Genomic DNA, 18,139 nt, shown 5'->3' with positions numbered 1-18,139 from the left:
ATCATATCCCATGCCTCAAAAATACTACTGAAAATAATAATAAAAACAGAACGGATAAAGAAAGAATATGAAGAAATTGAAATAGGAATAACAATAAATGGCCATAGAATTAACAATATTAGATTTGCTGATAATTTGGTGTTCATAGTGGAATCAAAAACAGTTACAAAATATGGTTGTAAAACTAAATGAAAAGAGTCAGAATTATGGCTTAGTATTAAAGATAGGTAAAACCCAAGTACCATATTTGCACGCATATAAGACGAACTTTTTTTTCTTTGAAAATAGAAATCTTCAAAGGGGAAATTGGATATATGGCTTGTGAAAGAGAGCAGAGAGTGTATGTGTGCAAAATGCAGGCAGTTGGAGGAAATAAGTGCATTAGAAATATCAATATCCGACCTTGTTGCTCCAGGAATGGGGAATGAATGTTGGAAGACAAGTAGTGTGATAGGAGAGAATGAAAAAAATATATATACGAATGAGAAAATAATAGTTGATAATGTGGAAGGTGTGAGTGACTGTGAAAGTTTAGGAGATGGTTTTGTTTGGGAGAGTGAATTTAGATTAAGAGTGACTAACCTGCAGAGGGAGATAGATGAGCTGAAAGAGGAGGTGGAATGTCTTGTGAATGAGAGCAGAAGTATGAAAGATAAGATTAGGAGAATGGAAGAGATAAATGCAAGGCGAATCAGAGTAGGGGAGAGAGAGAATTTTGGGAGTGTTAGAAGAAGAGAGAATGGAAACAGTAGAAGAGAGGGAATGAGTAAGAGGTATGGGAATGGAAACAGTAGGAGAGATGGAATGAGAGAGAGAGATATGGAAGTGCTAGAAGAGGAGAGAATGGAAACAGTAGGAGAGATGGAATGAGAGAGGGATATGGAAGTGCTAGAAGTGGAGAAAATGGAAACAGTAGGAGAGAGGGAATGAGAGAGATGTATGGGAGTGCTAGAAGAGGAGAGAATGGAAATAGTAGTAGGAGAGAGGGATATGGGAATGCTAGAAGAGAGAATAGCAGTAGAGGAAAGGGAATGAGAGAGACCTATGGGAATGAAAGAAGAGCAAAGAATGGAAACAATAGGAAAGAGGGAATGGTAAGAGGTATAATGTATGGCGACTCAATGATCCGTGGTGTTCAAAATAGGATGCGTGAGGAGTGTTTGCCAGGAGGAACAATAGAAAGGGTGGCTATGGCAATTAAGAGAGATGAAAGGGTGGATGAGATGATTGTGATGGTAGGAACAAATGACTTGAGTGGTAATGTAAGTCGGGCAGTGAGAGATACAAGATTTTTGCTTGAGGCTGTACGGAAGAAGACAGAGAGAGGGAAAATAGTGTGCGTGTTGCCTAGGTATAATAATGACGAGCTGAGCAGAAGAGCAGTAATATTGAATGACATAATAGCTAGAATGTGTGACAAGAGAGGACTGGTATATGTGGATGCTTGGAGTGCATTTGAGGAAAGAGAGGAATTGTATGCAAGAGACCGTTTACATTTGAATGAGGAAGGACGTAGGCATCTGGAGAGATTGCTGTTTTGAACAAGTCAGTGTGTCCCAGGGAGGATGATAGCAGGGGTGGCCTCTTGTGGGAATGGATACTTGGGAGAAGGGAGACGACATCAGGTAATGCTGGGTATAGAAACAATGGCATTTATATGCTTTATACTAATGCCAGGAGTATCCAGAATAAGGGAGAGGAATTGGTGGCGCAGATAGCATCAGCCTGGCCAAAAATTAGTAGGATCACTGAGACGTGGTTGACAGAAGAGGATATAATAACAGGAATAGAAGTCGCTGGGTACAGCATTTTTCGGCAGGATAGGAGAGGAAAGCGTGGTGGTGGGGTACTGCTTATGATAAGTGACGACATATGTCCTCTAAGAGTGGAGGCTTTGGAAGGCAGTGAGACAAATGATTTTGAGAGCATATGGTGTGAGGTAGAGGTGGGCAAGACAGGATATTTAGTGGGGTGTTGCTACCGACCCAGCAGCACAGAGGATGGGGACAGGAGATGTTTAGACATTTAAGTTTGGCAAGTGCAAGAAGAATGATTGTTATGGAAGATTTTAACTACAGTAGTATAAATTGGAGAGCGGAAGATGCATGTAGCAATAGGGGAATGGAATTTCTAGAATTCTTGAGGGACAAATGTCTTAGGCAACACGTAACAGAGGAAACAAGAGTTTCAAGAGTTTTGGATTTGGTTACAGCATCAGAAGAGTTGATAATTATTATTATTCCTGATACCTCCAAGGAGTCCGAAGACTCATCGCAGGAGGATACGTACAACAGTCTCAACCACTACATCGCACTTCTACTAATAACTGAGATGACATCTCTCCCACCAGTTGGAGAGAGTGACCATATGGTTTTGACGTGGAAAATGAATAGACATGCAGGAGTATCAAAGAGACGGGAACTTATGTGGAATCATAAAGCAGGTGATTATAATAGTCTTAGACGTCAACTTCGGGAAGTTTCATAGAGGGAAGAATTGGAAGGCCGGGATATCATTAGTGCATGGGAAATTGTGAAAGAATATTTGTTAGCAGCAATGGTAAGTTGTATACCACGAGTGAAGAAGAGGACACAATTTGGGGTAAAGTGGATGACAAACAATATTAGAATTGCATGTGAAAAAGAGGCTATGGAAGAGATATAAGGAGACAGGTGAAGAGAAGATGCATGAATAATATAAGACACAGGCCAGAAGAGTGTGACTAGTATGGTAAGAAAGGCAAAACTGGAATATGAGAAGAGATTGGCACTAAGATTCAAAGAAAATCCTAGGGAATTTTTTAGCTATGTGGCCAGTAGGAGGAGAAATGACTGTGGAAGAATGATATTGTGGGATAAAAATGGGAATAGAGTGACTGATGCAGAGGACATAGTGGAATTGTTCAATGAACACTTTATTGGAGTATTTCATCCTAGAGGAGTCAGTTTTAATGCTAGAGGGATAGGGCTGGTTCGAGGTTTAGAGGTACAGGAGGAGAGTGTGTTTCAGATACTAAGTACCCTGGATGTCAGTAAAGCTTTGGGACTGAATGGTATTTCACCACAAGTTTTGAGAGAATGTGCTAGGTAACTGACAGTGCCTTTAACCTGTGGCTTTTCAATGAAAGTCTGGCTGCCAGAAAGGTGCCCAGGGAATGGAAGGAAGGTAATATGGTGCCATTGCATAAGGGTGGTAACAGACTGGAAGTGTCTAATTATAGGCCAGTTTGTGTGTCATCAGTAGTTAAGATCTTGGAGAAAGTAGTGAGGAACCGTATACAGCATTGGGCAGATGAGGGTAATTTTATTTGTGAGAATCAACATGGATTTGTGAAAGGGTGCTCTTGTTTTAGCAATATGCTAGCCTTTTATAATAAAGTTACAAGAACATTAGATGAGGGAAAGGCATATACTGTACTTTTCTTAGACCTAGCGAAGGCATTTGAGAGGGTGCCACATGATAAGCTGATATTTAAGTTGCAGCACATAGGTCTGGATGTTAGATTGGTCAACTGGATTCAGGATTGGCTGTCTGATAGGTATCAGAGAGTTGTGTATGGTGGAGCAGTTTCAAGGAGGCAGAGGGTTACAAGTGGGGTCCCACAGGACTCAGTACTAGGACCTATATTTTTTAACCTTTATATCAATGACATTGCCAGTGGATTGCAAGGGGATATTCAGTTGTTTGCGGACGATGCGAAGCTGGGAAGGATTATTAGTAATAGTGCAGATGTGGTAGCCCTGCAAGAGGATTTAAATAAGCTAGATGGATGGGCAAATGAATGGGGGTGTCAGTTTAATGCAGCAAAATGTAAGGTCTTGAGGTTTGGGAAACATCGATGGGATGCTGCATACTCTATGGGAGGAGTTATACTGGAGGAAGTAGGGGAGACAAGAGATCTGGGGTTGATGATTGATAGAAACCTGAAGTTTAGGGGACATATTGCAAAGGTGGTGAAGGTAACACAGAGGATTGCTGCAATTATGAGAAGGACACTGACCTGCAGCGATAAAAGTTGTCATTCCATTTTATAAAGTCTTGATCAGACCACACTAGAATTGTTGTTCTGAAATTTGGTCCCCAGGATTTGAAAGGAATAAATTAACTGTGGAAAGGGTACAAAGACGGATGACAAAGATGGTTTCAGGACTGTGCAATTGTGGTTATGAGGATCAGCTGAGGGAATGTGGACTGCAGAGTTTGGTGGATAGAAGAAGGAGAGGTGATATGATTGAGACTTTTAAACTGTTGAGAGATGGTTACAGGGTTGACACTGGGGAGTTCTTTTGCTTGGTTGAACAGCGGGAAGGAGTGATGACAAGAGGACATCCCTGGAAGTTACGAAAGGAAACTGAGCAAGAGGATGAGGAGTGGTTTCTTTGCATGGAGGATGCTTGAACCGTGGAATGCATTGCCTGATGGAGTGGTGAGAGCAAGAACGGTCAATGAGTTTAAAGAGTGGTATGATAGATTTTGTGTTTCTTAGGAAGGACCTCCCACGATGAGTCTTTTGACTCCATGGAGGCCTGAATAATAATAATAGCTCTGAAAAACAGGGTGCGTCTTATACGCCAATACTCAGTTTTTTTATTACTTTCATTTCTGGAATTTTTCTGTTCCGAGTTACGCGATTTCTTTCTTAATTCCTTGCGGTGTGTGAGAGCATTCCAGTTTTGGATACATAACATTTGGTCTAGGAGCTCTGGCAGACTGTTGAAGAAGCCTGCCCTGTTAGTATGGGATCAGTTTCGTTCTCACAGAATAGATGTTAAAAATAAACTCAAGGAATCTGAAGACTGCAGGATGCAGTCGTCAGATTTTGAAGTTATGCCATCAGGAAGAAGGAAGAGGCAATTTGTTGTATGATGACTCTGATTCTGAGTTAGAAGAGGTTTCAAGTGTCTCTTCATTTAGCTCTGGAGATGAATTTCTGGGTTTTGATGAAGATTATAAGGTGGATACTCTTTCCTAGTTAGATTAGGTATTTGTTGAAAGTAGATGTACTTATTACTTTATATTTGAAATAAGTGTAAATTCATTATAATATTCGGTGATAAAGTTTTTTTTCCTAATAAATGTGTACAAAAAGGGTACACATTTACGCCGGCAAATACGGTATATAATAACAAGCAAAAATAAATAAAAAGCAAATTCAAGAGTATCAATAGGATTCATTCAAAATGTAAAGGCTTATAATTATTTAGACATAATGATCACAGAAGATGGAACAACAGTATAGAAATAAAATCAAAAATAGCTAAGGCAAAAGAAGCATTTTGGAATAATAGATTACTGGCCTGTAGAATAAATAAACAGATTAGAGTAGGAATAAAATCCTATGTATGGCCCATATTGAATTATGGATGTGAGACATGAACATACACAAAATCCATAATCAGGAAATTGCAGGCCTCTGAGATGTGGTGCTATAGGAGAGCTAAAGATTTCTTGGAAGGAGGAAAAAACTAATGAAGAGGTATTGAAGTTAATGGGAACCAAAATAGCACTCGTGGGAGACCTTATAAAGAGAAAGTGCAAGATGGCAGAACACATACACTGGTGTCCAAAACCTAAGGATGAACACCATTTCTGAATATTACATCTGCAAATTCAGATGAATCAGCTTGTGGCAATTTGTATAACTGACAATTTTGAATAGAATGCAGGTAACACATTCAAATTTTTCAATCGCACGTAGAGGGGTCATGTGGTAGAACACAACAGGATAAAAGACCATAAAAGGCTGTGCTAAGTGAATTGTGTTTGAAAAATGCTTTTTTCATGAAAGAATAAAGTTAAATTTGGATGTCTTGTAATGTCTCAAAGACATCTAGATTCTAGATGATTTTCAATAATTCTTTTAGGGAAAAGAATTATTGAAAAGCTTCAAGAAGGCCAAAGAATTACTGAAATTGCCAGAGTTTGAAATCTCAGATAGCATTGTGTCTAGGCACTGGGCAACATTTCAAACCAATGGCATGTGTTTTCCAAACATTTGCTAAGAGGTCACCCTCACTCTGCCACAGAGCATGAAGACAGATTTTTGATTATAACTGCGAAATGTAATCGATGCACCAGGGAAGGTCAGCTCCATTCAAGCACTGATATCTCTACAAACTGTGGCAAGACATTTGCAACAAGTAGGCCTATAGGCCTGTGTCCCTTTATCCACAGCTCATTGTAGAGCATGTTTTCAGTGGTGGTGTATTCATAAAAATTAGACAAGATACCAATGGGCTAATGCACTCTTTACACAACACTTGATCTGGTGTGAAAGTGGTACTGCTTACCATCAGGAGAATGTTCTTGAAAGGAATAGATATGACGGTGCTGGGTTCCATGATGCTATAGGCTAAACATTCATTTTTATGAATGACAATGCCACATAAAATCATACACGAGCAGTAAAGATACTTCTGGAGACCAAGGATATTAATCAAATGCATTATGAAAATTATGTATCCATAATTTTCATAATGTATTCTGATCACCGTGCAAGCATGAAAGAAAGGATATTAATCAAATCGAGTGGCTACAGCATGCTCCCCAGATCTCGATCCAATAGAAGATATTTGGGATGCAATAGGGGGATGCATTGCTGCTCAAAATTCCCCTCCAGAAACAACCAAGGCCTAATCCTTGCTCTGAAAGAGGGTGAGCCAATCTGCCTCAACAACTCCTGAATCACTTGGTGCTAAGCATGGTATGATGTTGTGAGAGCTGCATTGCAGTTCAGAGTGGACATATTCCATACTGAAATGTCTCTCCACATAGTTTTCTAAGCACTGTACATTAAATCATTAACTACATCCTTTGGAAATTTGTGACTGTTGCCAAAAACATATTGCAATTTAATCTGTACAAAATTTATTAACACATTTTCTGTGTAATATAATTTATTACTAGGCTGACAAGAAATTTATGTCCACATTTGACTGTAATCGTGAAAATTTTTTCATATAAAAGGTAAAAATATATTTTATCCTTAGTTTTTGGAAATACTGAAAGGAAAATTAAAGAGAAGATTTAGCAGACAAAGAACTTCTTACGGATGGATAACTAGATACGAGATCAGAAGGATGGCAGAAGAATGGACACTCTGACATACCATGATTACAAACCTCCAAATTGGAGAAGGTACTTAAGAAGAATAAAGAATTTATAAGTAATGATTATAAGCCATCAATTTTTTTAAATGTATTTATTTATACGAGTCCCACCGGTAATTTATTATCGGTATAGTAAGCGGACTAAAAATTAAATATACTCCAGAAACCTTATCCCAGAGACCAAATATGGGACAATTTCAATCCACTTCAACCTTCCAATCAGCAGATGAAATTAATCACCACCTGAAGACATTCAAAATCCCATAGCAGGACTAGGTGGAGAGTGGAGATGCTATCCACTCAACTAATCAGACCAGCAAAGAGGTGATAGAAATGCACAATCATAGAAGGCATTTTATTCAGTCATCTATATGTTCAGGTCTAAAGATATTCAATGAAACACAAAGTTATGAATGCCTATAATTCATCCAAATGGATGCAAAAACTGGATTCTGCAACTACGACTGAGGATTTTATTTCAACTTTTGAAAGAAAAATAATCAGAAGAATGTTAGATCTAGTGACTGATAATGGCCTCTAGAGGATGAGACACAAACCATGAGTTATACCAACTGTATCAAGAACTTGCAATATCTAGAGTAATTCAGTTCAAAAGGATGCAGTGGTAGGTCGTGTTTTTTAAGATGAAAGATGACTGCATTCCTAAAAAGATTACAAATGATAAAATTTTTGGTAAAAGATCAAAAAATGACATCAAAATCATACTGCATGCACAAACTAGAGACAAGTTTAGGAGAGCCTGGAATGGAAGCACACATCCAGAAAGACAAGGCTCAAGTTTGGGTGTAAAGCCAAAGGAAGATGACTTGAAACAATACAACTCACATTATTTCTACATATGATATCAACATTTTCAGAATTTTTCAGATATTCTTTAGCCTCCATAAATGGAGCCTAATGAAGTGAAACTAAACGGGTTAAGGCAGAGTCTAACTAAAGAACTGATTCTTTCACTAATAAGGTTTTGATGAAAATTATAATAGCACAGATGAAAATTTATTATAAAAAGAAAGCAACATACATCAAAAGTTTATTTTATCAGCTTAGTGCCTGTAGAATATCTGTGTTCTGATAGGGTGGAAAGATATATTCACTATAAGTGGATACTTTTCCCGTGAACTTTTCCAAGATCACTTTCCCGTATCTTGTTGTTGCAATTATAACATGTAAGCATGTTATAATTGAGAATGGCAAAATTCAAAGGCTCATGTATGAAGCATGGTACTTCTAATACCAATAACAATAAAGTAGAGCTTAAATATTATTACATCCTCCGTGAAGGCGGCACACTCATCGTGGGAGATTAATTCAACTGACAATATATTTATCATACCGAGTCTTAAATTCATTAACACTCCTTTCATTAACAACACATTCTGGTAATGCATTCCATTCACTGACGATTCTCCATGTAAAAAATTCTCCAAAATAAAAACCAGGGATGACCTCTGGTTCTTCCCCTCTCACCTTCTACTCATTATAATCCCCTCTGAATTAATCTGATAAAATCCTTGCACTAACTTAAATGTCTCTATCATATCACTTCTTTTTCTCCTATCCACAATTCTTCAAGCTCTCTCCATAGCCAGCATTCCAAAGTCTTGATAATGTCTTAGTCACTCGTCTCTAGATCCTCTCCAATGTTTCCATATCACACTGAAAACCAGGTGACCAAATTTGAGCACAATAATCCAAGTGTGGTCTGACCAGTGCTTTATACACTGGCACAACCACTTCCTTATCCCTACATGTTAGAGTACTTCTTATCATAGCAACACTATGATGCGCAGTCTTTGCAGCACTTGCAATATGCCCTCTAAACTGGAGTTTACTGTCAACCATCCAAGTCAAATCTCATCCACTTCCTGCAGTATGTCACTGTCAACATAGTACAAAGTCTTATATTTCTGCACTCCAAAATGCAACACCTTGCACTTATTAATATTAAAACTACAATCCCACTCCTTTGTCCAAGTTAAAAATCTATTGAAATCTTCCTAAAGGGATTTAATATCAGAAATGCAACTTATAATTCTCCCTAACTTTGCATCATCAGGAAAACAACTGAAAATCCCCAGTCAGTTAATCCACATGATGTATCATTTACAAACAAGTTAAACATCAGGGGCCCAAGAACACAACCCTGGGGCATCCCACTTGTTACCTTCCTTTTTTGAGACACTGCTCCATAGTTCAGTCTTGCTGGTATCGTTCAGAGAGCCAATCTGATCCATCTAACAAATATACTATCTATTCCCATCCTCTGCAGCTTGTACACCAACTTATGTGGTAATCTATCAGACACTTTCACAAAGTCCAAGAATATCACTGTATATAATTCTCCCTTATCTAACATGCTCCTTACCTTATCATAAAATGCAAGTAAATTGCTAAAACAACACCTTTCCTTTACAAATTCATGCTGACCATCATAAAGAATACTATGTCCAAAGGATCATCAACTTCTTGATAGGTATCTTGGGGTGTACAGAATCAGCAGCATAGTTAGGCTTTAGTGTTCTTGGCAACTTTATAGCTAAGAGTCTTTTGTGAATAGTAAAATAAGGGTGCCATTGCCATTATTTTACTGTTTACTATATCCTTTGAACAGGATACTATGATAGTACCACATGAAAAGTTTGTTACAATCAGTCTTATCTGTTAAAATAATCTAAGGCACATCTCACTGTATCAATCTGCCTAGACCTTTCTTGGGGTTCTTTATCCTGCAATTCTGGCCAAAAAAAAAAAAAAGACTTTTGCTGACTTTCTCACTCTCTCTTTCTCTCTCCCCCTATTCTGTTTAAGTGATCATACCACCTGAGAGTATCTCTGCTAACACACTCCTGAATGCTAACAATGTCAAGTTCCTTCCTAATATTCTCATGCTTAATATGACACTGCCATTGATGTCATCAGTGCACTCCCCTAATCTTTCTCAGAACTCTCATATGTGGTCTTAATCTTTGATACAGTGTTATTTCTAATCCAGTTCTCAGATCCATGTTAAAACTGGTTTGAATACTGTCTTCTATACTGCTAGTTTAGCATTTTGACTAATTTCTCTCATTTCATATAAATGTATTCACTTGACTCCCCATACCAGCTTTGCTAATTCTGTTATTTGTTTTCATATTTAATTTGTCATATTCACTAAAAACTGTGCTGAAAATAGCTGAAACGTTTTACTTGTTCTACTAACTTCCCATTCATGATGCAGCTGATGTTTTCAATGTTTTTCTGCCTATGTTCACAGTTTGTCTTTTATTAAAAGGAATGTAAAAACTATTTATTAGTGGTGTAACATTTTAACAAATAAAAAAGTACAGTGGTATGGAAATGTTTCTGAATGTTGTTAACTCTTAATGCATACAATATGCAGCAAACACTTGGGTGATAATTAATATGTAAATGAGGGGGAAGTTTAATTTCCGCCAAACAAACTAATTATTTTTAACAATTAAATGTGATATTTTAATGAGTATTAAAATGAAAACACCTATGTGTGTTCAGCTGTCAGAGTCATATTATAATGAACATTTATGCTAACTCCTAATGGGCTTGAATCAATCTACACCATTAAGTGGCGCATATATATGAGTGGGATACCACGACCATAGTCCCGCTATCCTTGAGTCGTAAGGACAACCTTGGTTTTACTGAGAGAAAAAGGGAGATAAACGGGTGGTGGGGACTAGAAAGAAAACGGGTGGTTGTGCACAGAATTAATACGCTTTTTTTTTTCATCTGAAAATGTTCCGATTTAAAAAATAAAAAAAAAAAATCAGGAACAGAAACCTGCCCTGGAGTTGTCTTTCATGCCTCATACCTTCGCACATTCCTTTTCGAAAAAGTTTTTTTTTTTTTTTTTCCTAACGTTACAATCTCTATTTTGGCTCAGTTATTTAAAATGCTTAGATGCCAACTTTGTTCTATTATTATACTGGCTAATAAAATTTTCAACACTTTAATATCTCTCGATCGCAAAAATATATATATTTGCAGTTCACAAACGCAAGAAAATCGTGGGTAATACACTAAGGAGAGGGGGAATACAACACGTACCTTAAAGCATTTTTTCCAATTTTTTCAGATATAATGTGGTAGTTGCCATTATTCAATAAATATTCTAAGACAACTTGGAATATATTTTAAACATTTTCCATATTTTCGACTTCATCCAGTACTGCGAAAATGCAAGTATGTAACACTACACCCAACAATCAACAGAAACGCTTTCTCTCCAACTTTACTTCAAAGCGCATGCGCATTCCTCGGGCGTTTTCTTCCATGTTCATTACGACCCACAAACAGCTGACTACAGATGACATATACTGCAGAACACATCTATTTCAAAAAAGAAACCTATCCTTGTAACAACTCTTATTAAATCTAATGATGAACAAATTTTGACTAACAGTAATAGCACAAGCACTTGCTCGTATATAAACAATTTTCAACGATCTACAGATTTATTGATTTTACCCAGAACCAAGTAGGTTTTGAACGGAGACAAAGCCTTTGACATACAGGATGCAAACATATATTGCATTAAGAATTTGTATGGTAGTACAATATTTTTTAATACAAAATTAATACAATACTTGCAAAGGTTCTTGCAGATTTAATGCATATTGCTGAATTTTCAGAGGAATTCCATATCTACCTCCACATATTACATACTAATAAAGTATTACTGGAACACAAAGTATTAAGAGTAATTGTCACTGTTGCTTTAACGACTTTCGTACATTTTAATATAAATTTAGATACTGTGCAATTATCGTTTATTGCTGAGAAAACAGTTAACGTAATCTGAAGGGACGAAAATTCCACTGTAGTGATGGATTAACGAGGCTGCATTATTTGCATGAATACACTTAATGCAATTCATCCACGCTTATGAAAAATATAACATGTTACTGGCATGATTTTGTGTGTGGGGGGAAGGGACCTTTATAATCATTCACACATTTATATATGTTCACTGTCATGTAGTACTGCCTAGGATTTTTACAAATTCATCTCAAAGAATCACTCAATCTTCATTGACTACATACAGGTAAATCAGCCAAGAGAATACACACAATTTACAGACAAACAAAAGGTACTGTTGGTGGTGGTAGATGGTGTGTGTGTAATAGTATTAGTCTTGTTGTGGTGTTAGTAGTAAATGGAGGATTAAGTAGGTGAGATGGTGCATAGTGGAGTAGAGTGCCCTCCTGCAATGTCTCCATGGAGATATCAAATAATAATATGTGCCATTTATTAACTGATTGCTTTATGGCATAAAAGGTTAAATTTATATTTTAGCACCATGGATGAAACAAAGTTTAAGAGAAAGAACTCATTAACCTTGGATCTGAAGACTTGCTGATTGTATCTTCAAGAAATACATACTGTTTATAAATTTGAATTGTGAAAGGGTACTGAATACTGAAGTGAAAATAGTTCACCTATTCCAATTCTGGTGAATAATGGCAATATCTGTATAAAATGGTTGCAGCAGATAATAAATGTCTTGTGAAGGAGGATGAAGTGAATTAGTGAGAGACAAATCATTAATTGTCACTAATTACTCTCTTCTATATTGAGTCAAGGATTTTTAGCGAGTTCTCAAACACCATCACAAATGTGGGAACCATATTCAACGACTGCAATGATTTGTTAGAGAGAATAGTTGTTCAGAAGTAATGAAAGAAAGTAATGCCTAGAGTGATAGAGATTTTTTTGGAGGGTGAGAAATCAATTCTTGTGATATATTTATACCAGAAAAGAATGGATGGTAGTCATCCCAAAAAGAGAATTCTCATCTTATGTAGAGATTTGAGTAATGTAAAACTAATAAGACTAAAATAAAGGCTTTTTTCCCTTTAATGAAAATAAAAACAGAAGTGAGTTTTGCTAGAATAGATCTTTCTGGTGAAAAATCAGAAAGCAATAGAAAGTAGAAAGTTTGAAATGTAGGTAGATATTATTACCCGAGTATCTCCATTGAGTCTGAAGACTCATTGTGGAGGAACCACACTAACTTTTATACACACAAAACCTATCATACCTCTCCTTAAATTATTTTACTGTCAGGGTACTCACAACTAATTCTGGCAATCTATTCCACTCATTCTCCATAAGCTCTTACTAACCACACTCTTACACAACTTCCATGAGTGACCCCCTAGTTCTCTATATGTGATGAAAAATTTCTCTTGTGTCAGTCTCATAAAACTCCTTTAATATCTTATACGTTTCTATCCTGTTCCCTCTTTTCTACCTAATGAACTAAACTTTTGAACCCACACACATTCAACCTATCCTCATAGGTAGCATTCCACAGACCTATCACCAGCTTGGTCACTCAACTCTGAATCCTCTCTATAACCCCCCTGATCCCAAGAAACCCAGGTGATCAAATCTGTGCACAGTACAAATTTGGTCAGTAGTCAAGATACAGCCAAATCACCTTATAAAGAGGGATAATAACCTCCCTATCTTTACCTGTTAGCCTGTTTTCAACAACCAAGTAATACTTTGAGTTATTTTACCAAGTTTTGCAACATGTCCTCTGAACTTCAATTCTCTGTCCACCATTATCCCCAATTCCATAGCCTCATCAACAGTGGACTTCCCACGATGAGTTTGACTCCATGGAGGTTTTTATAATAATAATAATTTCCTGCAATCCAGTACCATTAATGTCATACACAATATGTAACCTTTTCAATCCGAAGTGCATAACTTAGATTTTGCAACATTAAATTAACAATTGTTCACCCTCACCCACAATGCTCATTTAAATCATCTGACTTTATCAACTACTGTTCTCCCCAGTTTTGCATCATCAATAAACTGATTATCTCTCCCCACCTGAAATTTTTTCCCTATATCATTAATATACAAATTGAAGAGTTATTGAAGAAAAGAAAGATAACCTTTATCTGCATAAAGATATGACAGAACTACTAGAGTGCAAAATAGATGTAACTTCCATAATAAAGAATCACAACATACAAGGATAGGCTCCCTTCACATCAGGAGATTAAAGATGCAAAAAAGATTTAAAAAAGAAGAAAATATAAACACAAAGCATTAAGGACTGAGAGAGTACAATGGCTTAAAAAATCAAACTAAATAATGTACACATGAAGGAAAGAACTAGTTGCTGCCACATTTTTTTCTGTTGCTGTTTTTTTTTAAACATAGTGAGTGTCATATCCCAGATCCAAGGATATCATATTTTTAATGAATGAGACCACATCTAGTGAATTATTAAGCCCTGAATTTTATTGCACTGAGGGAGGGGTACTTAGTATTTCAGAATCCTCCTTGGATTTCCTTATACAATATCAGGGTCTTCATCCATTAAAAATCTGACATTCTCAGATGTGGGATATGACATGCACTACCTGAAAGACTGCAACAGCTTCAACTAGTTCCTTTTGCAAGTTTTGTTTATTTTATTATTTTTTTTTTAATTCACTGTAATCTTTCAATACCCAATGTTCTGTAAATTCTCTAGGGTTTTTTTAAACCCTTTTGTGCAAAATCTTTAATCTCCTGACAAAGTGAGCCTATCAAATCATTAGTTTTCAGTAAATAAAGTATAGTTTTTTATTCTTCACATAATATAGTCCCCTTATATAGAAGTTACACACACTCACATCTTCAGAGCCACAAAAATCAAACTTAAAACAGCTAGAGACATGGTCAGACAAATGCTACAGCCAATAGCTTTTTTTTTTTTATAAGTGACCAGTAAGCATGGCTGCCAGTTGGACATTGGCATTTGTCCCTTTGAAAAACAGTTTTGGATATGGTGAGTTTGTTTGCAAATATTTCTAGTTTTAACATAAGCAAGAAAGTGGATGGAGATGTCAATAAAAGCTAGTTATAATATACTTTGTTTTGCACAGATATTTTATACTGAAATTATCAGGATGCAGAAACAACAGATTCAAAGAACAGGAATACAAGGTAAATACAACAACTGATTTACTGGTCAAAAACAGTTGCTAGAGAAATAATATTAAAAACAATTTTTGATATTTACATAAGATGAATAGCTCCCAAACTTTTGGGGAAGAAAGAGACCATCATTCTGATTCAGATTAGGTCTGTGTAAAATCTTCACAACTTTCTTTGAAAAGGCATTCATATTTAAAACTGCTTCTATAGAGAAAACGAGCTCCATCCCACAGGATACTGTGCTTAATACAAATAGTACATTATGCCAGACCAGACTTTTGAGGTTTCAGGAAGCAAATTTAATTCTTTCTTGCAAAGAATGGCCTGTCTCCACAAAGCAGGTTAAGTTACATTCAAAAGGGGTCTATTAAACACCAGCTAAAGACAGAATTGCCAGTTTGTCTTTTGTAGATGGTAAGAAATGAGAAATTTTGTTGCTAGGAAACTGTGGGATTAAGGTGAAACTTCTTCAAAATTCTACCAATAGGTTTAGAGGTGCCAGAAATATATGGAACTGGAACTCTGTGGTCTAGCAAGAAATACTTAAGTGTTGGAATAGGAGTCAATTATCAATTGGATTTGATGAAGGTTGCAACCATTTAATTCCATTAAAGTTTTGATAGTGAGACACTCTTGTTGTAAGTCTGAGAGAGAAGCAAATGTTATGCACTCTATGAGGGTGGTCTGAAAAGTTCTCGGCCTCAACCACAGATGGCAACACTATCAACAAGATGTTTTTTTTTTTCTAAATTGGCAAACATCTATCATAAGCATCCATGTGAAATTGCAAGTCATTCTATCAAGTACAGGTATGCCTTGATTAACGCGATTAATTAATCCCTCGATGTTACCGCATATATCAAAATCGAGCTAATCAAATATAATAATGGTAAAAATTACAATTCATCCATGATCGATTACTGTCTCAAAAATTAATTTTATGTGGTACTCTTTTAGGAAAGATAAAAAATGAATGCAAAGTATAAAATGTTTAATAAATGCTAGTACCTACATTAGTTATTGCAATTTTTTTTTTTATCAAAGAAAGTTATCAAGAGTCATTTGAACAGTTTTAGTTTTTCTTATCAGCATAAATTCTATGATAACAAGCAAAATGACTCTAGCCCTCGGCAAACAAACATTCTTCGATTAACATCTGCATCCATATCCATTACTTGCTGCTTAAGCGATTCTAAACTGCGAAATATTCCATCCGGTTCTTTGATTGTTATCTCCTTTCAAACTTCATCTTCACATTCCATTTGTTCGTTGTCTTCATATGCACGTTGTTGTTCAATTTCAAGAAGATCGTTGTCACTGAAATCTTCGAGTTTGAATCCAATAATTCTTTAACATCTTCTGCATGAACATCATCAAAACCAAAGTCTTCACCAATTGCAACGATTTCTTCAACCACGTTGTTCACAGGATTGTGAAAATCACCTAAGTCATTAGCGCATTCTGGCAAAAGGTTTTCCAGAACAGCTCTCATGCAGCTAAAAGACACTTGCTCCCACGAGTCATGAATGTTTTCAATTGCATGTTTAATGTTAAAATTTTTTGAAAATTCTTGTAGAGTAATTGCATTTTCTCCTGTTGTTTCATCTGCCTTTGAGAATGTCTTTTTAAGAAAATAGGCTTTGAAAGTTGCAATGAAGCCCATGTCAATGGATTGTAGCAATGATGTCGTATTTGGTAGAAAACATAAAATTTTCACATCATACAGATCATTAAGAGAATTGGAATTGTTCTGGTGTATTTAAATACACCAGAACAATTGGAATTTGTAATATACCCACTCTTAATGCTTAATAGAAGGAATGACGTCAATTGCTTACTACTTTCTTTCTCTCGGGCAGGAAACACTCCTCGAGGCTTGCATGTTTTTGCATGGTAAATTTAAAGGACCGTTAATCAAAACTCTTGCCGCGTATATCAAGGGAGATTGTCACAATTAATTTTGTTGCATTAATAAAATCCTGCGTGAAGCAAGGGATACCTGTAGTTTGTTTTATACAGCTGTCTGAAGTGTGTTGTCTGTATACCTTGAAATGGATAAAATTGAGTATCAATTTTATCCATTTATAAATTCTTTTGCACTTATAAAATTCTTTGTAAAAAAAAAAGGTTTAATGCCAAAATAAATTTATAAAGTTTATGGGCACTCTTCTCCTTCGTTTTCAACAATTAGGAAATTGGCTGCCGAGTTTAAACGTGACCGTACCAGCCCTGAAGATGATCCACGTGTAACAACACCAGAAATCATTGATCAAGTGCACAATATGGTATTGGATGACCGGTGAGTCAAAGTGCGTGAAATTGCTGAGACTATAGGCATTTCAAAAGAATGTGTAGGATATATTTTGCATGAAGAATTGCAAATGAAAAAGCTTTGCGCAAGATGGGTGCCGTGCTTGCTCACAGCAGATCAAAAACGCACTTGCATGAAAATCTCTGAACAGTGCTTGGAGTGTTTTAACAAGAATAAAACTGATTTTGTGTGTTGATTTATTACTATGGATGAGACTTGGATTCACAATTATACACCGGAATCCAAACAGCAGTCAAAACAGTGGACAGAAGCCAGTTGTTCATTGCCAAAGAAGACAAAGTAGGTTCCATCAGCAGGAAAGGTGTTTTGGGATGTTAAAAGCATTTTGTTTATTAATTATCTTGAAATTGGTAAAACAATAACCAGGGAATATAACAAATTCAAAAATCTTCACATCAGGAGGGAAATCATCATTTGAAGAAGTTATTATGCACTAATTTTGGAAGAACACCTTGTTTTGGGATGTTGCTATTTATATATATACATATATATATATATATATATACATTAATCACAGAGGTAGCAGAAATTAGGATGAGAATTTTTTTGCATTAGTTACTTTGATATGGATAAAAATTATAAATATTTGTGAGACATAGTTGACAGAAGGATATAGTTTCAGGAATAAAATGTAAAGGATTTTCAGGGAGTACAGAGAAACAGTGCATTAGAAGGTATATAGTGTGGAATAAAATTATGTAATCTGCTGCTGCTA

At 36.2% G+C, this 18,139-nt stretch overlaps 1 protein-coding gene across 7 annotated transcripts in view; it reads right to left on the bottom strand.

Moving 5' to 3' along the window:
- The window catches only part of ctrip (E3 ubiquitin-protein ligase ctrip), an 817,513-nt gene that overhangs the window by 732,989 nt on the left and 66,385 nt on the right, over nt 1-18,139 (bottom strand). For 5 of the 7 annotated variants that reach the window (XM_090413729.1, XM_090413734.1, XM_090413735.1 and 2 more), the window contains exon 1: nt 11,196-11,350. The exons of the other annotated variants lie outside the window; for them this stretch is intronic. The gene's annotated coding sequence lies outside the window, so the exon portion shown is untranslated. Of the gene's footprint in view, nt 1-11,195; nt 11,351-18,139 lie in introns of those variants that run through there. 7 annotated transcript variants of the gene reach the window in all.

The sequence above is a fragment of the Typopeltis vanoorti genome, chromosome 24 (assembly GCF_054136105.1).
Source record: "Typopeltis vanoorti isolate ZY-2024b chromosome 24, IOZ_Tvanoo_1.0, whole genome shotgun sequence".
Lineage (NCBI taxonomy): Eukaryota > Metazoa > Arthropoda > Arachnida > Uropygi > Thelyphonidae > Typopeltis > Typopeltis vanoorti.
This window is presented reverse-complemented; position numbering and strand designations above follow the sequence as displayed.